Source organism: Dendrobates tinctorius, unplaced genomic scaffold (assembly GCF_039654945.1).
Source record: "Dendrobates tinctorius isolate UK_male_01 unplaced genomic scaffold, ASM3965494v1 ptg000151l, whole genome shotgun sequence".
Lineage (NCBI taxonomy): Eukaryota > Metazoa > Chordata > Amphibia > Anura > Dendrobatidae > Dendrobates > Dendrobates tinctorius.
The window spans coordinates 904,109-926,233 of NW_027361818.1; the positions used below are offsets into that span (position 1 = coordinate 904,109).

Sequence of the window (22,125 nt, forward strand, 5' to 3'; positions counted from 1 at the left end):
TTTTCAAAGGTAAAACAATAAACTGTGAACACGATTTCATCCAACATGAAGATTTCAAGTCCATCGTCTTAAAAATGCAGCCATCAAAATATATGGCATTGCTGATGGTTCTCAGTTGTCTTTTTGGAACCAGTTTAAATACTTTCATTGACTTTTTATTGCTGAAACAAATTTGGTGTAGGGGATTTCCAGCAACCAATACATAGATTTCTATTATCTGCAAATGATGTCATCAATATCATGGGAAACATCGAGTAAGATTTCTTGGAGTTTTCATACTGCTAAATCTCATTCTTGAGGCAGATTTCGAGTCAAACATGTTAAGTTGTCCCATTTTCATATCACTTGGCCCGTTTTAATAATATACTGTATATATTATTTTACTCTTTTCGAGAAGGTCCAAAGTTTTGACCAAGTAAAACACTGCGCTGTGAACAGGATTTGAACCTGTGCGTTGGATTTCAAGTCCAACGCCTTTACCACTCGGCCATCACAGCCATCTGTTGGATAATTTTTCAGATGTTTTTGCCATGTGAGCAAAGAGGGAGAGCCAGTGAGAAGATTTTGGTCTAAGTTCACCTGAATCTCTACTGAACTACACAGCCATGAGCATGAAAACTAGACTGACTTACTGAAGAGAAAGAAGTGGTCTGAGATCAAAGAATAGAAGGAGATGAATGGATTGTATATTGAGAAACGCAGAGATTTTGTTGACCACGTGTTTCTCATGGTTAAAATTGTCTTTGGTTTCCGCACACTGTCAGGGAATTAATCTGTATTGTTTTATTATTCCCAGCTTTTACTATATTTTCTTTTCACTAATCTTTCATGTGCAAAATCCAATCTTTTCAAAGGTAAAACAATAAACTGTGAACACGATTTCATCCAACATGAAGATTTCAAGTCCATCGTCTTAAAAATGCAGCCATCAAAATATATGGCATTGCTGATGGTTCTCAGTTGTCTTTTTGGAACCAGTTTAAATACTTTCATTGACTTTTTATTGCTGAAAGAAATTTGGTGTAGAGGATTTCCAGCAACCAATACATAGATTTCTATTATCTGCAAATGATGTAATCAATATCATGGGAAACATCGAGTAATATTTCTTGGCGTTTTCATACTGCTAAATCTCATTCTTGAGGCAGATTTCGAGTCAAACATGTTAAGTTGTCTCATTTTCATATCACTTGGCCCATTTTAATAATATACTGTATATATTATTTTACTCTTTTCAAGAAGGTCCAAAGTTTTGACCAAGTAAAACACTGCGCTGTGAACAGGATTTGAACCTGTGTGGGGATTTGCGGCCATCACAGCCAATTATAGGCTCACCTTATCAGATGTGTTTGCTATGTGAACACAGAGAACAGCCTGTGAAAAGATTTTGGCCTAAATTCGCATGAATATCTATTGTAGGATACAGCCATGAGCATGAAAACTAGACTGACTTACTGAAGAGAAAGAAGTGGTCTGAGATCAAAGAGTAGAAGGAGATAAATGGATTGTATATTAAGAAACGCAGTGATTTTGTTGACCACATGTTTCTCATGCTTAAAATTGTGGTTGGACACCGTGCACTGCCAGGGAATTAACCTGCATTTTTTTTATTATTCCAAACTTTTACTATATTTTCTTTTCACTAATCTTTCATAAGCAAAATCCAATCTTTTCAAAACTAATACAATAAACTGAACATGATTTCATCCAACATGAAGATTTCAAGTCCATCGTCTTAAAAATGCAGCCATCAAAATATATGGCATTGCTGATGGTTCTCAGTTGTCTTTTTGGAACCAGTTTAAATACTTTAATTGACATTTTATTGCTGAAAGAAATTTGGTGTAGAGGATTTCCAGCTATCAATACATAGATTTCTGTTATCTGCAAATGATGTCATCAATATCATGGGAAACATCTAGTAATATTTCTTTAAGTTTTCATACTTGTTGATTTCATTCTTGAGACAGATTTAGACTCAAATATATTTAGTTGTCCCATTTTCATATGTCTTGGCCCATTTTAATAATATACTGTATATATTATTTTACTGTTTTCGAGAAGGTCCAAAGTTTTGAACAAGTAAAACACTGAGCTGTGAACAGGATTTGAACCTGTGCGGGGATACCCCATTGGATTTCGAGTCCAACGCCTTAACCACTCGGCCATCACAGCCAACTGTTGAATAAACTATCAGATGTTTTTGCCATGTGAGCACAGAGGGAGAGCCTGTGAGAAGATTTTGGTCTAAGTTCACCTGAATCTCTACTGAACTACAAAGCCATGAGCATGAAAACTAGACTGACTTACTGAAGAGAAAGAAGTGGTCTGAGATCAAAGAGTAGAAGGAGATAAATGGATTGTATATTAAGAAACGCAGTGATTTTGTTGACCACATGTTTCTCATGCTTAAAATTGTGGATGGACACCGCGCACTGCCAGGGAATTAATCTGCATTTTTTTTATTATTCCCAACTTTTACTATATTTTCTTTTCACTAATCTTTCATAAGCAAAATCCAATCTTTTCAAAACTAATACAATAAGCTGAACATGATTTCATCCAACATGAAGATTTCAAGTCCATCGTCTTAAAAATGCAGCCATCAAAATATATGGCATTGCTGATGGTTCTCAGTTGTCTTTTTGGAACCAGTTTAAATACTTTAATTGACATTTTATTGCTGAAAGAAATTTGTTGTAGAGGATTTCCAGCTATCAATACATAGATTTCGATTATCTGCAAATGATGTCATCAATATCATGGGAAACATCTAGTAATATTTCTTGGCGTTTTCATACTGCTAAATGTCATTCTTGAGGCAGATTTCGATTCAAACATGTTAAGTTGTCCCATTTTCATATCACTTGGCCCGTTTTAATAATATACTGTATATATTATTTTACTCTTTTCGAGAAGGTCCAAAGTTTTGACCAAGTAAAACACTGCGCTGTGAACAGGATTTGAACCTGTGCGGGGATACCCCATTGGATTTCGAGTCCAACGCCTTAACCACTCGGCTATCACAGCCAACTGTTGAATAATCTATCAGATGTTTTTGCCATGTGAGCACAGAGGGAGAGCCTGTGAGAAGATTTTGCTCTAAGTTCACCTGAATCTCTACTGAACTACAAAGCCATGAGCATGAAAACTAGACTGACTTACTGAAGAGAAAGAAGTGGTCTGAGATCAAAGAGTAGAAGGAGATAAATGGATTGTATATTAAGAAACGCAGTGATTTTGTTGACCACATGTTTCTCATGCTTAAAATTGTGGTTGGACACCGCGCACTGCCAGGGAATTAATCTGCATTTTTTTTATTATTCCCAACTTTTACTATATTTTCTTTTCACTAATCTTTCATAAGCAAAATCCAATCTTTTCAAAACTAATACAATAAACTGAACATGATTTCATCCAACATGAAGATTTCAAGTCCATCGTCTTAAAAATGCAGCCATCAAAATATATGGCATTGCTGATGGTTCTCAGTTGTCTTTTTGGAACCAGTTTAAATACTTTAATTGACATTTTATTGCTGAAAGAAATTTGGTGTAGAGGATTTCCAGCTATCAATACATAGATTTCTATTATCTGCAAATGATGTAATCAATATCATGGGAAACATCTAGTAATATTTCTTTAAGTTTTCATACTTGTTGATTTCATTCTTGAGACAGATTTCGACTCAAATATATTTAGTTGTCCCATTTTCATATGTCTTGGCCCATTTTAATAATATACTGTATATATTATTTTACTCTTTTCGAGAAGGTCCAAAGTTTTGACCAAGTAAAATACTGCACTGTGAACAGGATTTGAACCTGTGTGGGGATTTGCGGCCATCACAGCCAATTATAGGCTCACCTTATCAGATGCGTTTGCCATGTGAACACAGAGAACAGCCTGTGAAAAGATTTTGGCCTAAATTCGCATGAATATCTATTGTAGGATACAGCCATGAGCATGAAAACTAGACTGACTTACTGAAGAGAAAGAAGTGGTCTGAGATCAAAGAGTAGAAGGAGATAAATGGATTGTATATTAAGAAACGCAGTGATTTTGTTGACCACATGTTTATAATGCTTAAAATTGTGGTTGGACACCGCGCACTGCCAGGGAATTAATCTGCATTTTTTTTATTATTCCCAACTTTTACTATATTTTCTTTTCACTAATCTTTCATAAGCAAAATCCAATCTTTTCAAAACTAATACAATAAACTGAACATGATTTCATCCAACATGAAGATTTCAAGTCCATCGTCTTAAAAATGCAGCCATCAAAATATATGGCATTGCTGATGGTTCTCAGTTGTCTTTTTGGAACCAGTTTAAATACTTTAATTGACATTTTATTGCTGAAAAAAATTTGGTGTAGAGGATTTCCAGCTATCAATACATAGATTTCTATTATCTGCAAATGATGTCATCAATATCATGGGAAACATCTAGTAATATTTCTTTAAGCTTTCATACTTGTTAATTTCATTCTTGAGACAGATTTCGACTCAAATATATTTAGTTGTCCCATTTTCATATGTCTTGTCCCATTTTAATAATATACTGTATATATTATTTTACTCTTTTCGAGAAGGTCCAAAGATTTGACCAAGTAAAATACTGCACTGTGAACAGGATTTGAACCTGTGTGTGGATTTGCGGCCATCACAGCCAATTATAGGCTCACCTTATCAGATGTGTTTGCCATGTGAACACAGAGAACAGCCTGTGAAAACATATTGGCCTAAATTCGCATGAATATCTATTGTAGGATACAGCCATGAGCAAGAGAACTTGACTGACTTACTGAAGAGAAAGTAGTGGTCTGAGATTAAAGAGTAGAAGGAGATGAATGGATTGTATATTGAGAAACGCAGAGATTTTGTTGACCACGTGTTTCTCATGGTTAAAATTGTCTTTGGTTTCCGCACACTGTCAGAGAATTAATCTGCATTGTTTTATTATTCCCAGCTTCTACTATATTTTCTTTTCACTAATCTTTCATGTGCAAAATCCAATCTTTTCAAAGGTAAAACAATAAACTGTGAACACGATTTCATCCAACATGAAGATTTCAAGTCCATCATCTTAAAAATGCAGCCATCAAAATATATGGCATTGCTGATGGTTCTCAGTTGTCTTTTTGGAACCAGTTTAAATACTTTCATTGACTTTTTATTGCTGAAACAAATTTGGTGTAGGGGATTTCCAGCAACCAATACATAGATTTCTATTATCTGCAAATGATGTCATCAATATCATGGGAAACATCGAGTAAGATTTCTTGGAGTTTTCATACTGCTAAATCTCATTCTTGAGGCAGATTTCGAGTCAAACATGTTAAGTTGTCCCATTTTCATATCACTTGGCCCGTTTTAATAATATACTGTATATATTATTTTACTCTTTTCGAGAAGGTCCAAAGTTTTGACCAAGTAAAACACTGCGCTGTGAACAGGATTTGAACCTGTGCATTGGATTTCAAGTCCAACGCGTTAACCACTCGGCCATCACAGCCATCTGTTGGATAATTTATCAGATGTTTTTGCCATGTGAGCAAAGAGGGAGAGCCAGTGAGAAGATTTTGGTCTAAGTTCACCTGAATCTCTACTGAACTACACAGCCATGAGCATGAAAACTAGACTGACTTACTGAAGAGAAAGAAGTGGTCTGAGATCAAAGAATAGAAGGAGATGAATGGATTGTATATTGAGAAACGCAGAGATTTTGTTGACCACGTGTTTCTCATGGTTAAAATTGTCTTTGGTTTCCGCACACTGTCAGGGAATTAATCTGTATTGTTTTATTATTCCCAGCTTTTACTATATTTTCTTTTCACTAATCTTTCATGTGCAAAATCCAATCTTTTCAAAGGTAAAACAATAAACTGTGAACACGATTTCATCCAACATGAAGATTTCAAGTCCATCGTCTTAAAAATGCAGCCATCAAAATATATGGCATTGCTGATGGTTCTCAGTTGTCTTTTTGGAACCAGTTTAAATACTTTCATTGACTTTTTATTGCTGAAAGAAATTTGGTGTAGAGGATTTTCAGCAACCAATACACAGATTTCTATTATCTGCAAATGATGTCATCAATATCATGGGAAACATTGAGTAATATTTCTTGGCGTTTTCATACTGCTAAATCTCATTCTTGAGGCAGATTTCGAGTCAAACATGTTAAGTTGTCCCATTTTCATATCACTTGGCCCGTTTTAATAATATACTGTATATATTATTTTACTCTTTTCGAGAAGGTCCAAAGTTTTGACCAAGTAAAACACTGCGCTGTGAACAGGATTTGAACCTGTGCTGGGATACCCTATTGGATTTCGAGTAATCTATCAGATGTTTTTGCCATGTGAGCACAGAGGGAGAGCCTGTGAGAAGATTTTGGTCTAAGTTCACCTGAATCTCTACTGAACTACAAAGCCATGAGCATGAAAACTAGACTGACTTACTGAAGAGAAAGAAGTGGTCTGAGATCAAAGAGTAGAAGGAGATAAATGGATTGTATATTAAGAAACGCAGTGATTTTGTTGACCACATGTTTCTCATGCTTAAAATTGTGTTTGGACACCGCGCACTGCCAGGGAATTAATCTGCATTTTTTTATTATTCCCAACTTTTACTATATTTTCTTTTCACTAATCTTTCATAAGCAAAATCCAATCTTTTCAAAACTAATACAATAAACTGAACATGATTTCATCCAACATGAAGATTTCAAGTCCATCGTCTTAAAAATGCAGCCATCAAAATATATGGCATTGCTGATGGTTCTCAGTTGTCTTTTTGGAACCAGTTTAAATACTTTAATTGACATTTTATTGCTGAAAGAAATTTGGTGTAGAGGATTTCCAGCTTTCAATACATAGATTTCTATTATCTGCAAATGATGTCATCAATATCATGGGAAACATCTAGTAATATTTCTTTAAGTTTTCATACTTTTTGATTTCATTCTTGAGACAGATTTCGACTCAAATATATTTAGTTGTCACATTTTCATATGTCTTGGCCCATTTTAATAATATACCGTATATATTATTTTACTCTTTTCGAGAAGGTCCAAAGTTTTGACCAAGTAAAATACTGCACTGTGAACAGGATTTGAACCTGTGTGGGGATTTGCGGCCATCACAGCCAATTATAGGCTCACCTTATCAGATGTGTTTGCCATGTGAACACAGAGAACAGCCTGTGAAAAGATTTTGGCCTAAATTCGCATGAATATCTATTGTAGGATACAGCCATGAGCAAGAGAACTTGACTGACTTACTGAATAGAAAGGAGTGGTCTGAGATTAAAGAGTAGAAGGAGATGAATGGATTGTATATTGAGAAACGCAGAGATTTTGTTGACCACGTGTTTCTCATGGTTAAAATTGTCTTTGGTTTCCGCACACTGTCAGGGAATTAATCTGTATTGTTTTATTATTCCCAGCTTTTACTATATTTTCTTTTCACTAATCTTTCATGTGCAAAATCCAATCTTTTCAAAGGTAAAACAATAAACTGTGAACAGGATTTCATCCAACATGAAGATTTCAAGTCCATCGTCTTAAAAATGCAGCCATCAAAATATATGGCATTGCTGATGGTTCTCAGTTGTCTTTTTGGAACCAGTTTAAATACTTTCATTGACTTTTTATTGCTGAAAGAAATTTGGTGTAGAGGATTTCCAGCAACCAATACATAGATTTCTATTATCTGCAAATGATGTCATCAATATCATGGGAAACATCGAGTAATATTTCTTGGCGTTTTCATACTGCTCAATCTCATTCTTGAGGCAGATTTCGAGTCAAACATGTTAATTTGTCCCATTTTCATATCACTTGGCCCGTTTTAATAATATGCTGTATATATTATTTTACTCTTTTCGAGAAGGTCCAAAGTTTTGACCAAGTAAAACACTGCGCTGTGAACAGGATTTGAACCTGTGCGGGGATACCCCATTGGATTTCGAGTCCAATGCCTTAACCACTCGGCCATCACAGCCAACTGTTGAATACTTTATCAGATGTTTTTGCCATGTGAGCACAGAGGGAGAGCCTGTGAGAAGATTTTGGTCTAAGTTCACCTGAATCTCTACTGAACTATAAAGCCATGAGCATGAAAACTAGACTGACTTACTGAAGAGAAAGAAGTGGTCTGAGATCAAAGAGTAGAAGGAGATAAATGGATTGTATATTAAGAAACGCAGTGATTTTGTTGACCACATGTTTCTCATGCTTAAAATTGTGGTTGGACACCGCGCACTGCCAGGGAATTAATCTGCATTTTTTTTATTATTCCCAACTTTTACTATATTTTCTTTTCACTAATCTTTCATAAGCAAAATCCAATCTTTTCAAAACTAATACAATAAACTGAACATGATTTCATCCAACATGAAGATTTCAAGTCCATCGTCTTAAAAATGCAGCCATCAAAATATATGGCATTGCTGATGGTTCTCAGTTGTCTTTTTGGAACGAGTTTAAAAACTTCAATTGACATTTTATTGCTGAAAGAAATTTGGTGTAGAGGATTTCCAGCTATCAATACATAGATTTCTATTATCTGCAAATGATGTCATCAATATCATGGGAAACATCTAGTAATATTTCTTTAAGTTTTCATACTTGTTAATTTCATTCTTGAGACAGATTTCGACTCAAATATATTTAGTTGTCCCATTTTCATATGTCTTGGCCCATTTTAATAATATACTGTATATATTATTTTACTCTTTTTGAGAAGGTCCAAAGTTTTGACCAAGTAAAACACTGCACTGTGAACAGGATTTGAACCTGTGTGTGGATTTGTGGCCATCACAGCCAATTATAGGCTCACTTTATCAGATGTGTTTGCCATGTGAACACAGAGAACAGCCTGTGAAAACATATTGGCCTAAATTCGCATGAATATCTATTGTAGGATACAGCCATGAGCAAGAGAACTTGACTGACTTACTGAAGAGAAAGTAGTGGTCTGAGATTAAAGAGTAGAAGGAGATGAATGGATTGTATATTGAGAAACGCAGAGATTTTGTTGACCACGTGTTTCTCATGGTTAAAATTGTCTTTGGTTTCCGCACACTGTCAGAGAATTAATCTGCATTGTTTTATTATTCCCAGCTTCTACTATATTTTCTTTTCACTAATCTTTCATGTGCAAAATCCAATCTTTTCAAAGGTAAAACAATAAACTGTGAACACGATTTCATCCAACATGAAGATTTCAAGTCCATCGTCTTAAAAATGCAGCCATCAAAATATATGGCATTGCTGATGGTTCTCAGTTGTCTTTTTGGAACCAGTTTAAATACTTTCATTGACTTTTTATTGCTGAAACAAATTTGGTGTAGGGGATTTCCAGCAACCAATACATAGATTTCTATTATCTGCAAATGATGTCATCAATATCATGGGAAACATCGAGTAAGATTTCTTGGAGTTTTCATACTGCTAAATCTCATTCTTGAGGCAGATTTCGAGTCAAACATGTTAAGTTGTCCCATTTTCATATCACTTGGCCCGTTTTAATAATATACTGTATATATTATTTTACTCTTTTCGAGAAGGTCCAAAGTTTTGACCAAGTAAAACACTGCGCTGTGAACAGGATTTGAACCTGTGCATTGGATTTCAAGTCCAACGCCTTTACCACTCGGCCATCACAGCCATCTGTTGGATAATTTTTCAGATGTTTTTGCCATGTGAGCAAAGAGGGAGAGCCAGTGAGAAGATTTTGGTCTAAGTTCACCTGAATCTCTACTGAACTACACAGCCATGAGCATGAAAACTAGACTGACTTACTGAAGAGAAAGAAGTGGTCTGAGATCAAAGAATAGAAGGAGATGAATGGATTGTATATTGAGAAACGCAGAGATTTTGTTGACCACGTGTTTCTCATGGTTAAAATTGTCTTTGGTTTCCGCACACTGTCAGGGAATTAATCTGTATTGTTTTATTATTCCCAGCTTTTACTATATTTTCTTTTCACTAATCTTTCATGTGCAAAATCCAATCTTTTCAAAGGTAAAACAATAAACTGTGAACACGATTTCATCCAACATGAAGATTTCAAGTCCATCGTCTTAAAAATGCAGCCATCAAAATATATGGCATTGCTGATGGTTCTCAGTTGTCTTTTTGGAACCAGTTTAAATACTTTCATTGACTTTTTATTGCTGAAAGAAATTTGGTGTAGAGGATTTCCAGCAACCAATACATAGATTTCTATTATCTGCAAATGATGTAATCAATATCATGGGAAACATCGAGTAATATTTCTTGGCGTTTTCATACTGCTAAATCTTATTCTTGAGGCAGATTTCGAGTCAAACATGTTAAGTTGTCTCATTTTCATATCACTTGGCCCATTTTAATAATATACTGTATATATTATTTTACTCTTTTCAAGAAGGTCCAAAGTTTTGACCAAGTAAAACACTGCGCTGTGAACAGGATTTGAACCTGTGTGGGGATTTGCGGCCATCACAGCCAATTATAGGCTCACCTTATCAGATGTGTTTGCTATGTGAACACAGAGAACAGCCTGTGAAAAGATTTTGGCCTAAATTCGCATGAATATCTATTGTAGGATACAGCCATGAGCATGAAAACTAGACTGACTTACTGAAGAGAAAGAAGTGGTCTGAGATCAAAGAGTAGAAGGAGATAAATGGATTGTATATTAAGAAACGCAGTGATTTTGTTGACCACATGTTTCTCATGCTTAAAATTGTGGTTGGACACCGTGCACTGCCAGGGAATTAACCTGCATTTTTTTTATTATTCCCAACTTTTACTATATTTTCTTTTCACTAATCTTTCATAAGCAAAATCCAATCTTTTCAAAACTAATACAATAAACTGAACATGATTTCATCCAACATGAAGATTTCAAGTCCATCGTCTTAAAAATGCAGCCATCAAAATATATGGCATTGCTGATGGTTCTCAGTTGTCTTTTTGGAACCAGTTTAAATACTTTAATTGACATTTTATTGCTGAAAGAAATTTGGTGTAGAGGATTTCCAGCTATCAATACATAGATTTCTGTTATCTGCAAATGATGTCATCAATATCATGGGAAACATCTAGTAATATTTCTTTAAGTTTTCATACTTGTTGATTTCATTCTTGAGACAGATTTCGACTCAAATATATTTAGTTGTCCCATTTTCATATGTCTTGGCCCATTTTAATAATATACTGTATATATTATTTTACTGTTTTCGAGAAGGTCCAAAGTTTTGAACAAGTAAAACACTGAGCTGTGAACAGGATTTGAACCTGTGCGGGGATACCCCATTGGATTTCGAGTCCAACGCCTTAACCACTCGGCCATCACAGCCAACTGTTGAATAAACTATCAGATGTTTTTGCCATGTGAGCACAGAGGGAGAGCCTGTGAGAAGATTTTGGTCTAAGTTCACCTGAATCTCTACTGAACTACAAAGCCATGAGCATGAAAACTAGACTGACTTACTGAAGAGAAAGAAGTGGTCTGAGATCAAAGAGTAGAAGGAGATAAATGGATTGTATATTAAGAAACGCAGTGATTTTGTTGACCACATGTTTCTCATGCTTAAAATTGTGGATGGACACCGCGCACTGCCAGGGAATTAATCTGCATTTTTTTTATTATTCCCAACTTTTACTATATTTTCTTTTCACTAATCTTTCATAAGCAAAATCCAATCTTTTCAAAACTAATACAATAAGCTGAACATGATTTCATCCAACATGAAGATTTCAAGTCCATCGTCTTAAAAATGCAGCCATCAAAATATATGGCATTGCTGATGGTTCTCAGTTGTCTTTTTGGAACCAGTTTAAATACTTTAATTGACATTTTATTGCTGAAAGAAATTTGTTGTAGAGGATTTCCAGCTATCAATACATAGATTTCTATTATCTGCAAATGATGTCATCAATATCATGGGAAACATCTAGTAATATTTCTTGGCGTTTTCATACTGCTAAATGTCATTCTTGAGGCAGATTTCGATTCAAACATGTTAAGTTGTCCCATTTTCATATCACTTGGCCCGTTTTAATAATATACTGTATATATTATTTTACTCTTTTCGAGAAGGTCCAAAGTTTTGACCAAGTAAAACACTGCGCTGTGAACAGGATTTGAACCTGTGCGGGGATACCCCATTGGATTTCGAGTCCAACGCCTTAACCACTCGGCCATCACAGCCAACTGTTGAATAATCTATCAGATGTTTTTGCCATGTGAGCACAGAGGGAGAGCCTGTGAGAAGATTTTGCTCTAAGTTCACCTGAATCTCTACTGAACTACAAAGCCATGAGCATGAAAACTAGACTGACTTACTGAAGAGAAAGAAGTGGTCTGAGATCAAAGAGTAGAAGGAGATAAATGGATTGTATATTAAGAAACGCAGTGATTTTGTTGACCACATGTTTCTCATGCTTAAAATTGTGGTTGGACACCGCGCACTGCCAGGGAATTAATCTGCATTTTTTTTATTATTCCCAACTTTTACTATATTTTCTTTTCACTAATCTTTCATAAGCAAAATCCAATCTTTTCAAAACTAATACAATAAACTGAACATGATTTCATCCAACATGAAGATTTCAAGTCCATCGTCTTAAAAATGCAGCCATCAAAATATATGGCATTGCTGATGGTTCTCAGTTGTCTTTTTGGAACCAGTTTAAATACTTTAATTGACATTTTATTGCTGAAAGAAATTTGGTGTAGAGGATTTCCAGCTATCAATACATAGATTTCTATTATCTGCAAATGATGTAATCAATATCATGGGAAACATCTAGTAATATTTCTTTAAGTTTTCATACTTGTTGATTTCATTCTTGAGACAGATTTCGACTCAAATATATTTAGTTGTCCCATTTTCATATGTCTTGGCCCATTTTAATAATATACTGTATATATTATTTTACTCTTTTCGAGAAGGTCCAAAGTTTTGACCAAGTAAAATACTGCACTGTGAACAGGATTTGAACCTGTGTGGGGATTTGCGGCCATCACAGCCAATTATAGGCTCACCTTATCAGATGCGTTTGCCATGTGAACACAGAGAACAGCCTGTGAAAAGATTTTGGCCTAAATTCGCATGAATATCTATTGTAGGATACAGCCATGAGCATGAAAACTAGACTGACTTACTGAAGAGAAAGAAGTGGTCTGAGATCAAAGAGTAGAAGGAGATAAATGGATTGTATATTAAGAAACGCAGTGATTTTGTTGACCACATGTTTATAATGCTTAAAATTGTGGTTGGACACCGCGCACTGCCAGGGAATTAATCTGCATTTTTTTTATTATTCCCAACTTTTACTATATTTTCTTTTCACTAATCTTTCATAAGCAAAATCCAATCTTTTCAAAACTAATACAATAAACTGAACATGATTTCATCCAACATGAAGATTTCAAGTCCATCGTCTTAAAAATGCAGCCATCAAAATATATGGCATTGCTGATGGTTCTCAGTTGTCTTTTTGGAACCAGTTTAAATACTTTAATTGACATTTTATTGCTGAAAGAAATTTGGTGTAGAGGATTTCCAGCTATCAATACATAGATTTCTATTATCTGCAAATGATGTCATCAATATCATGGGAAACATCTAGTAATATTTCTTTAAGCTTTCATACTTGTTAATTTCATTCTTGAGACAGATTTCGACTCAAATATATTTAGTTGTCCCATTTTCATATGTCTTGTCCCATTTTAATAATATACTGTATATATTATTTTACTCTTTTCGAGAAGGTCCAAAGATTTGACCAAGTAAAATACTGCACTGTGAACAGGATTTGAACCTGTGTGTGGATTTGCGGCCATCACAGCCAATTATAGGCTCACCTTATCAGATGTGTTTGCCATGTGAACACAGAGAACAGGCTGTGAAAACATATTGGCCTAAATTCGCATGAATATCTATTGTAGGATACAGCCATGAGCAAGAGAACTTGACTGACTTACTGAAGAGAAAGTAGTGGTCTGAGATTAAAGAGTAGAAGGAGATGAATGGATTGTATATTGAGAAACGCAGAGATTTTGTTGACCACGTGTTTCTCATGGTTAAAATTGTCTTTGGTTTCCGCACACTGTCAGAGAATTAATCTGCATTGTTTTATTATTCCCAGCTTCTACTATATTTTCTTTTCACTAATCTTTCATGTGCAAAATCCAATCTTTTCAAAGGTAAAACAATAAACTGTGAACACGATTTCATCCAACATGAAGATTTCAAGTCCATCATCTTAAAAATGCAGCCATCAAAATATATGGCATTGCTGATGGTTCTCAGTTGTCTTTTTGGAACCAGTTTAAATACTTTCATTGACTTTTTATTGCTGAAACAAATTTGGTGTAGGGGATTTCCAGCAACCAATACATAGATTTCTATTATCTGCAAATGATGTCATCAATATCATGGGAAACATCGAGTAAGATTTCTTGGAGTTTTCATACTGCTAAATCTCATTCTTGAGGCAGATTTCGAGTCAAACATGTTAAGTTGTCCCATTTTCATATCACTTGGCCCGTTTTAATAATATACTGTATATATTATTTTACTCTTTTCGAGAAGGTCCAAAGTTTTGACCAAGTAAAACACTGCGCTGTGAACAGGATTTGAACCTGTGCATTGGATTTCAAGTCCAACGCGTTAACCACTCGGCCATCACAGCCATCTGTTGGATAATTTATCAGATGTTTTTGCCATGTGAGCAAAGAGGGAGAGCCAGTGAGAAGATTTTGGTCTAAGTTCACCTGAATCTCTACTGAACTACACAGCCATGAGCATGAAAACTAGACTGACTTACTGAAGAGAAAGAAGTGGTCTGAGATCAAAGAATAGAAGGAGATGAATGGATTGTATATTGAGAAACGCAGAGATTTTGTTGACCACGTGTTTCTCATGGTTAAAATTGTCTTTGGTTTCCGCACACTGTCAGGGAATTAATCTGTATTGTTTTATTATTCCCAGCTTTTACTATATTTTCTTTTCACTAATCTTTCATGTGCAAAATCCAATCTTTTCAAAGGTAAAACAATAAACTGTGAACACGATTTCATCCAACATGAAGATTTCAAGTCCATCGTCTTAAAAATGCAGCCATCAAAATATATGGCATTGCTGATGGTTCTCAGTTGTCTTTTTGGAACCAGTTTAAATACTTTCATTGACTTTTTATTGCTGAAAGAAATTTGGTGTAGAGGATTTTCAGCAACCAATACACAGATTTCTATTATCTGCAAATGATGTCATCAATATCATGGGAAACATTGAGTAATATTTCTTGGCGTTTTCATACTGCTAAATCTCATTCTTGAGGCAGATTTCGAGTCAAACATGTTAAGTTGTCCCATTTTCATATCACTTGGCCCGTTTTAATAATATACTGTATATATTATTTTACTCTTTTCGAGAAGGTCCAAAGTTTTGACCAAGTAAAACACTGCGCTGTGAACAGGATTTGAACCTGTGCTGGGATACCCTATTGGATTTCGAGTAATCTATCAGATGTTTTTGCCATGTGAGCACAGAGGGAGAGCCTGTGAGAAGATTTTGGTCTAAGTTCACCTGAATCTCTACTGAACTACAAAGCCATGAGCATGAAAACTAGACTGACTTACTGAAGAGAAAGAAGTGGTCTGAGATCAAAGAGTAGAAGGAGATAAATGGATTGTATATTAAGAAACGCAGTGATTTTGTTGACCACATGTTTCTCATGCTTAAAATTGTGTTTGGACACCGCGCACTGCCAGGGAATTAATCTGCATTTTTTTATTATTCCCAACTTTTACTATATTTTCTTTTCACTAATCTTTCATAAGCAAAATCCAATCTTTTCAAAACTAATACAATAAACTGAACATGATTTCATCCAACATGAAGATTTCAAGTCCATCGTCTTAAAAATGCAGCCATCAAAATATATGGCATTGCTGATGGTTCTCAGTTGTCTTTTTGGAACCAGTTTAAATACTTTAATTGACATTTTATTGCTGAAAGAAATTTGGTGTAGAGGATTTCCAGCTTTCAATACATAGATTTCTATTATCTGCAAATGATGTCATCAATATCATGGGAAACATCTAGTAATATTTCTTTAAGTTTTCATACTTTTTGATTTCATTCTTGAGACAGATTTCGACTCAAATATATTTAGTTGTCCCATTTTCATATGTCTTGGCCCATTTTAATAATATACCGTATATATTATTTTACTCTTTTCGAGAAGGTCCAAAGTTTTGACCAAGTAAAATACTGCACTGTGAACAGGATTTGAACCTGTGTGGGGATTTGCGGCCATCACAGCCAATTATAGGCTCACCTTATCAGATGTGTTTGCCATGTGAACACAGAGAACAGCCTGTGAAAAGATTTTGGCCTAAATTCGCATGAATATCTATTGTAGGATACAGCCATGAGCAAGAGAACTTGACTGACTTACTGAATAGAAAGGAGTGGTCTGAGATTAAAGAGTAGAAGGAGATGAATGGATTGTATATTGAGAAACGCAGAGATTTTGTTGACCACGTGTTTCTCATGGTTAAAATTGTCTTTGGTTTCCGCACACTGTCAGGGAATTAATCTGTATTGTTTTATTATTCCCAGCTTTTACTATATTTTCTTTTCACTAATCTTTCATGTGCAAAATCCAATCTTTTCAAAGGTAAAACAATAAACTGTGAACAGGATTTCATCCAACATGAAGATTTCAAGTCCATCGTCTTAAAAATGCAGCCATCAAAATATATGGCATTGCTGATGGTTCTCAGTTGTCTTTTTGGAACCAGTTTAAATACTTTCATTGACTTTTTATTGCTGAAAGAAATTTGGTGTAGAGGATTTCCAGCAACCAATACATAGATTTCTATTATCTGCAAATGATGTCATCAATATCATGGGAAACATCGAGTAATATTTCTTGGCGTTTTCATACTGCTCAATCTCATTCTTGAGGCAGATTTCGAGTCAAACATGTTAATTTGTCCCATTTTCATATCACTTGGCCCGTTTTAATAATATGCTGTATATATTATTTTACTCTTTTCGAGAAGGTCCAAAGTTTTGACCAAGTAAAACACTGCGCTGTGAACAGGATTTGAACCTGTGCGGGGATACCCCATTGGATTTCGAGTCCAATGCCTTAACCACTCGGCCATCACAGCCAACTGTTGAATACTTTATCAGATGTTTTTGCCATGTGAGCACAGAGGGAGAGCCTGTGAGAAGATTTTGGTCTAAGTTCACCTGAATCTCTACTGAACTATAAAGCCATGAGCATGAAAACTAGACTGACTTACTGAAGAGAAAGAAGTGGTCTGAGATCAAAGAGTAGAAGGAGATAAATGGATTGTATATTAAGAAACGCAGTGATTTTGTTGACCACATGTTTCTCATGCTTAAAATTGTGGTTGGACACCGCGCACTGCCAGGGAATTAATCTGCATTTTTTTTATTATTCCCAACTTTTACTATATTTTCTTTTCACTAATCTTTCATAAGCAAAATCCAATCTTTTCAAAACTAATACAATAAACTGAACATGATTTCATCCAACATGAAGATTTCAAGTCCATCGTCTTAAAAATGCAGCCATCAAAATATATGGCATTGCTGATGGTTCTCAGTTGTCTTTTTGGAACGAGTTTAAAAACTTCAATTGACATTTTATTGCTGAAAGAAATTTGGTGTAGAGGATTTCCAGCTATCAATACATAGATTTCTATTATCTGCAAATGATGTCATCAATATCATGGGAAACATCTAGTAATATTTCTTTAAGTTTTCATACTTGTTAATTTCATTCTTGAGACAGATTTCGACTCAAATATATTTAGTTGTCCCATTTTCATATGTCTTGGCCCATTTTAATAATATACTGTATATATTATTTTACTCTTTTTGAGAAGGTCCAAAGTTTTGACCAAGTAAAACACTGCACTGTGAACAGGATTTGAACCTGTGTGTGGATTTGCGGCCATCACAGCCAATTATAGGCTCACTTTATCAGATGTGTTTGCCATGTGAACACAGAGAACAGCCTGTGAAAACATATTGGCCTAAATTCGCATGAATATCTATTGTAGGATACAGCCATGAGCAAGAGAACTTGACTGACTTACTGAAGAGAAAGTAGTGGTCTGAGATTAAAGAGTAGAAGGAGATGAATGGATTGTATATTGAGAAACGCAGAGATTTTGTTGACCACGTGTTTCTCATGGTTAAAATTGTCTTTGGTTTCCGCACACTGTCAGAGAATTAATCTGCATTGTTTTATTATTCCCAGCTTCTACTATATTTTCTTTTCACTAATCTTTCATGTGCAAAATCCAATCTTTTCAAAGGTAAAACAATAAACTGTGAACACGATTTCATCCAACATGAAGATTTCAAGTCCATCGTCTTAAAAATGCAGCCATCAAAATATATGGCATTGCTGATGGTTCTCAGTTGTCTTTTTGGAACCAGTTTAAATACTTTCATTGACTTTTTATTGCTGAAACAAATTTGGTGTAGGGGATTTCCAGCAACCAATACATAGATTTCTATTATCTGCAAATGATGTCATCAATATCATGGGAAACATCGAGTAAGATTTCTTGGAGTTTTCATACTGCTAAATCTCATTCTTGAGGCAGATTTCGAGTCAAACATGTTAAGTTGTCCCATTTTCATATCACTTGGCCCGTTTTAATAATATACTGTATATATTATTTTACTCTTTTCGAGAAGGTCCAAAGTTTTGACCAAGTAAAACACTGCGCTGTGAACAGGATTTGAACCTGTGCATTGGATTTCAAGTCCAACGCCTTTACCACTCGGCCATCACAGCCATCTGTTGGATAATTTTTCAGATGTTTTTGCCATGTGAGCAAAGAGGGAGAGCCAGTGAGAAGATTTTGGTCTAAGTTCACCTGAATCTCTACTGAACTACACAGCCATGAGCATGAAAACTAGACTGACTTACTGAAGAGAAAGAAGTGGTCTGAGATCAAAGAATAGAAGGAGATGAATGGATTGTATATTGAGAAACGCAGAGATTTTGTTGACCACGTGTTTCTCATGGTTAAAATTGTCTTTGGTTTCCGCACACTGTCAGGGAATTAATCTGTATTGTTTTATTATTCCCAGCTTTTACTATATTTTCTTTTCACTAATCTTTCATGTGCAAAATCCAATCTTTTCAAAGGTAAAACAATAAACTGTGAACACGATTTCATCCAACATGAAGATTTCAAGTCCATCGTCTTAAAAATGCAGCCATCAAAATATATGGCATTGCTGATGGTTCTCAGTTGTCTTTTTGGAACCAGTTTAAATACTTTCATTGACTTTTTATTGCTGAAAGAAATTTGGTGTAGAGGATTTCCAGCAACCAATACATAGATTTCTATTATCTGCAAATGATGTAATCAATATCATGGGAAACATCGAGTAATATTTCTTGGCGTTTTCATACTGCTAAATCTTATTCTTGAGGCAGATTTCGAGTCAAACATGTTAAGTTGTCTCATTTTCATATCACTTGGCCCATTTTAATAATATACTGTATATATTATTTTACTCTTTTCAAGAAGGTCCAAAGTTTTGACCAAGTAAAACACTGCGCTGTGAACAGGATTTGAACCTGTGTGGGGATTTGCGGCCATCACAGCCAATTATAGGCTCACCTTATCAGATGTGTTTGCTATGTGAACACAGAGAACAGCCTGTGAAAAGATTTTGGCCTAAATTCGCATGAATATCTATTGTAGGATACAGCCATGAGCATGAAAACTAGACTGACTTACTGAAGAGAAAGAAGTGGTCTGAGATCAAAGAGTAGAAGGAGATAAATGGATTGTATATTAAGAAACGCAGTGATTTTGTTGACCACATGTTTCTCATGCTTAAAATTGTGGTTGGACACCGTGCACTGCCAGGGAATTAACCTGCATTTTTTTTATTATTCCCAACTTTTACTATATTTTCTTTTCACTAATCTTTCATAAGCAAAATCCAATCTTTTCAAAACTAATACAATAAACTGAACATGATTTCATCCAACATGAAGATTTCAAGTCCATCGTCTTAAAAATGCAGCCATCAAAATATATGGCATTGCTGATGGTTCTCAGTTGTCTTTTTGGAACCAGTTTAAATACTTTAATTGACATTTTATTGCTGAAAGAAATTTGGTGTAGAGGATTTCCAGCTATCAATACATAGATTTCTGTTATCTGCAAATGATGTCATCAATATCATGGGAAACATCTAGTAATATTTCTTTAAGTTTTCATACTTGTTGATTTCATTCTTGAGACAGATTTCGACTCAAATATATTTAGTTGTCCCATTTTCATATGTCTTGGCCCATTTTAATAATATACTGTATATATTATTTTACTGTTTTCGAGAAGGTCCAAAGTTTTGAACAAGTAAAACACTGAGCTGTGAACAGGATTTGAACCTGTGCGGGGATACCCCATTGGATTTCGAGTCCAACGCCTTAACCACTCGGCCATCACAGCCAACTGTTGAATAAACTATCAGATGTTTTTGCCATGTGAGCACAGAGGGAGAGCCTGTGAGAAGATTTTGGTCTAAGTTCACCTGAATCTCTACTGAACTACAAAGCCATGAGCATGAAAACTAGACTGACTTACTGAAGAGAAAGAAGTGGTCTGAGATCAAAGAGTAGAAGGAGATAAATGGATTGTATATTAAGAAACGCAGTGATTTTGTTGACCACATGTTTCTCATGCTTAAAATTGTGGATGGACACCGCGCACTGCCAGGGAATTAATCTGCATTTTTTTTATTATTCCCAACTTTTACTATATTTTCTTTTCACTAATCTTTCATAAGCAAAATCCAATCTTTTCAAAACTAATACAATAAGCTGAACATGATTTCATCCAACATGAAGATTTCAAGTCCATCGTCTTAAAAATGCAGCCATCAAAATATATGGCATTGCTGATGGTTCTCAGTTGTCTTTTTGGAACCAGTTTAAATACTTTAATTGACATTTTATTGCTGAAAGAAATTTGTTGTAGAGGATTTCCAGCTATCAATACATAGATTTCTATTATCTGCAAATGATGTCATCAATATCATGGGAAACATCTAGTAATATTTCTTGGCGTTTTCATACTGCTAAATGTCATTCTTGAGGCAGATTTCGATTCAAACATGTTAAGTTGTCCCATTTTCATATCACTTGGCCCGTTTTAATAATATACTGTATATATTATTTTACTCTTTTCGAGAAGGTCCAAAGTTTTGACCAAGTAAAACACTGCGCTGTGAACAGGATTTGAACCTGTGCGGGGATACCCCATTGGATTTCGAGTCCAACGCCTTAACCACTCGGCCATCACAGCCAACTGTTGAATAATCTATCAGATGTTTTTGCCATGTGAGCACAGAGGGAGAGCCTGTGAGAAGATTTTGCTCTAAGTTCACCTGAATCTCTACTGAACTACAAAGCCATGAGCATGAAAACTAGACTGACTTACTGAAGAGAAAGAAGTGGTCTGAGATCAAAGAGTAGAAGGAGATAAATGGATTGTATATTAAGAAACGCAGTGATTTTGTTGACCACATGTTTCTCATGCTTAAAATTGTGGTTGGACACCGCGCACTGCCAGGGAATTAATCTGCATTTTTTTTATTATTCCCAACTTTTACTATATTTTCTTTTCACTAATCTTTCATAAGCAAAATCCAATCTTTTCAAAACTAATACAATAAACTGAACATGATTTCATCCAACATGAAGATTTCAAGTCCATCGTCTTAAAAATGCAGCCATCAAAATATATGGCATTGCTGATGGTTCTCAGTTGTCTTTTTGGAACCAGTTTAAATACTTTAATTGACATTTTATTGCTGAAAGAAATTTGGTGTAGAGGATTTCCAGCTATCAATACATAGATTTCTATTATCTGCAAATGATGTAATCAATATCATGGGAAACATCTAGTAATATTTCTTTAAGTTTTCATACTTGTTGATTTCATTCTTGAGACAGATTTCGACTCAAATATATTTAGTTGTCCCATTTTCATATGTCTTGGCCCATTTTAATAATATACTGTATATATTATTTTACTCTT

At 35.0% G+C, this 22,125-nt stretch overlaps 13 non-coding genes across 13 annotated transcripts; all 13 read right to left on the bottom strand.

Annotated features, from left to right (window-relative positions):
* Positions 1-426: 426 nt before the first annotated feature.
* TRNAS-UGA (transfer RNA serine (anticodon UGA)) lies at positions 427-497 on the bottom strand. Its single transcript has one exon. It is a non-coding gene; the product is annotated as a tRNA-Ser (tRNA).
* A 1,596-nt stretch (positions 498-2,093) lies between these two features.
* TRNAS-CGA (transfer RNA serine (anticodon CGA)) lies at positions 2,094-2,175 on the bottom strand. Its single transcript has one exon. It is a non-coding gene; the product is annotated as a tRNA-Ser (tRNA).
* A 773-nt stretch (positions 2,176-2,948) lies between these two features.
* Positions 2,949-3,030, bottom strand: TRNAS-CGA (transfer RNA serine (anticodon CGA)). The gene has a single exon. It is a non-coding gene; the product is annotated as a tRNA-Ser (tRNA).
* Positions 3,031-5,448: 2,418 nt separating this feature from the next.
* On the bottom strand, positions 5,449-5,519 carry TRNAS-UGA (transfer RNA serine (anticodon UGA)). The gene has a single exon. It is a non-coding gene; the product is annotated as a tRNA-Ser (tRNA).
* A 2,409-nt stretch (positions 5,520-7,928) lies between these two features.
* Positions 7,929-8,010, bottom strand: TRNAS-CGA (transfer RNA serine (anticodon CGA)). The gene has a single exon. It is a non-coding gene; the product is annotated as a tRNA-Ser (tRNA).
* A 1,596-nt stretch (positions 8,011-9,606) lies between these two features.
* On the bottom strand, positions 9,607-9,677 carry TRNAS-UGA (transfer RNA serine (anticodon UGA)). Its single transcript has one exon. It is a non-coding gene; the product is annotated as a tRNA-Ser (tRNA).
* Positions 9,678-11,273: 1,596 nt separating this feature from the next.
* Positions 11,274-11,355, bottom strand: TRNAS-CGA (transfer RNA serine (anticodon CGA)). The gene has a single exon. It is a non-coding gene; the product is annotated as a tRNA-Ser (tRNA).
* A 773-nt stretch (positions 11,356-12,128) lies between these two features.
* Positions 12,129-12,210, bottom strand: TRNAS-CGA (transfer RNA serine (anticodon CGA)). Its single transcript has one exon. It is a non-coding gene; the product is annotated as a tRNA-Ser (tRNA).
* A 2,418-nt stretch (positions 12,211-14,628) lies between these two features.
* Positions 14,629-14,699, bottom strand: TRNAS-UGA (transfer RNA serine (anticodon UGA)). Its single transcript has one exon. It is a non-coding gene; the product is annotated as a tRNA-Ser (tRNA).
* Positions 14,700-17,108: 2,409 nt separating this feature from the next.
* On the bottom strand, positions 17,109-17,190 carry TRNAS-CGA (transfer RNA serine (anticodon CGA)). The gene has a single exon. It is a non-coding gene; the product is annotated as a tRNA-Ser (tRNA).
* Positions 17,191-18,786: 1,596 nt separating this feature from the next.
* On the bottom strand, positions 18,787-18,857 carry TRNAS-UGA (transfer RNA serine (anticodon UGA)). Its single transcript has one exon. It is a non-coding gene; the product is annotated as a tRNA-Ser (tRNA).
* Positions 18,858-20,453: 1,596 nt separating this feature from the next.
* On the bottom strand, positions 20,454-20,535 carry TRNAS-CGA (transfer RNA serine (anticodon CGA)). Its single transcript has one exon. It is a non-coding gene; the product is annotated as a tRNA-Ser (tRNA).
* A 773-nt stretch (positions 20,536-21,308) lies between these two features.
* Positions 21,309-21,390, bottom strand: TRNAS-CGA (transfer RNA serine (anticodon CGA)). The gene has a single exon. It is a non-coding gene; the product is annotated as a tRNA-Ser (tRNA).
* Between the last annotated feature and the right edge of the window lie 735 nt (positions 21,391-22,125).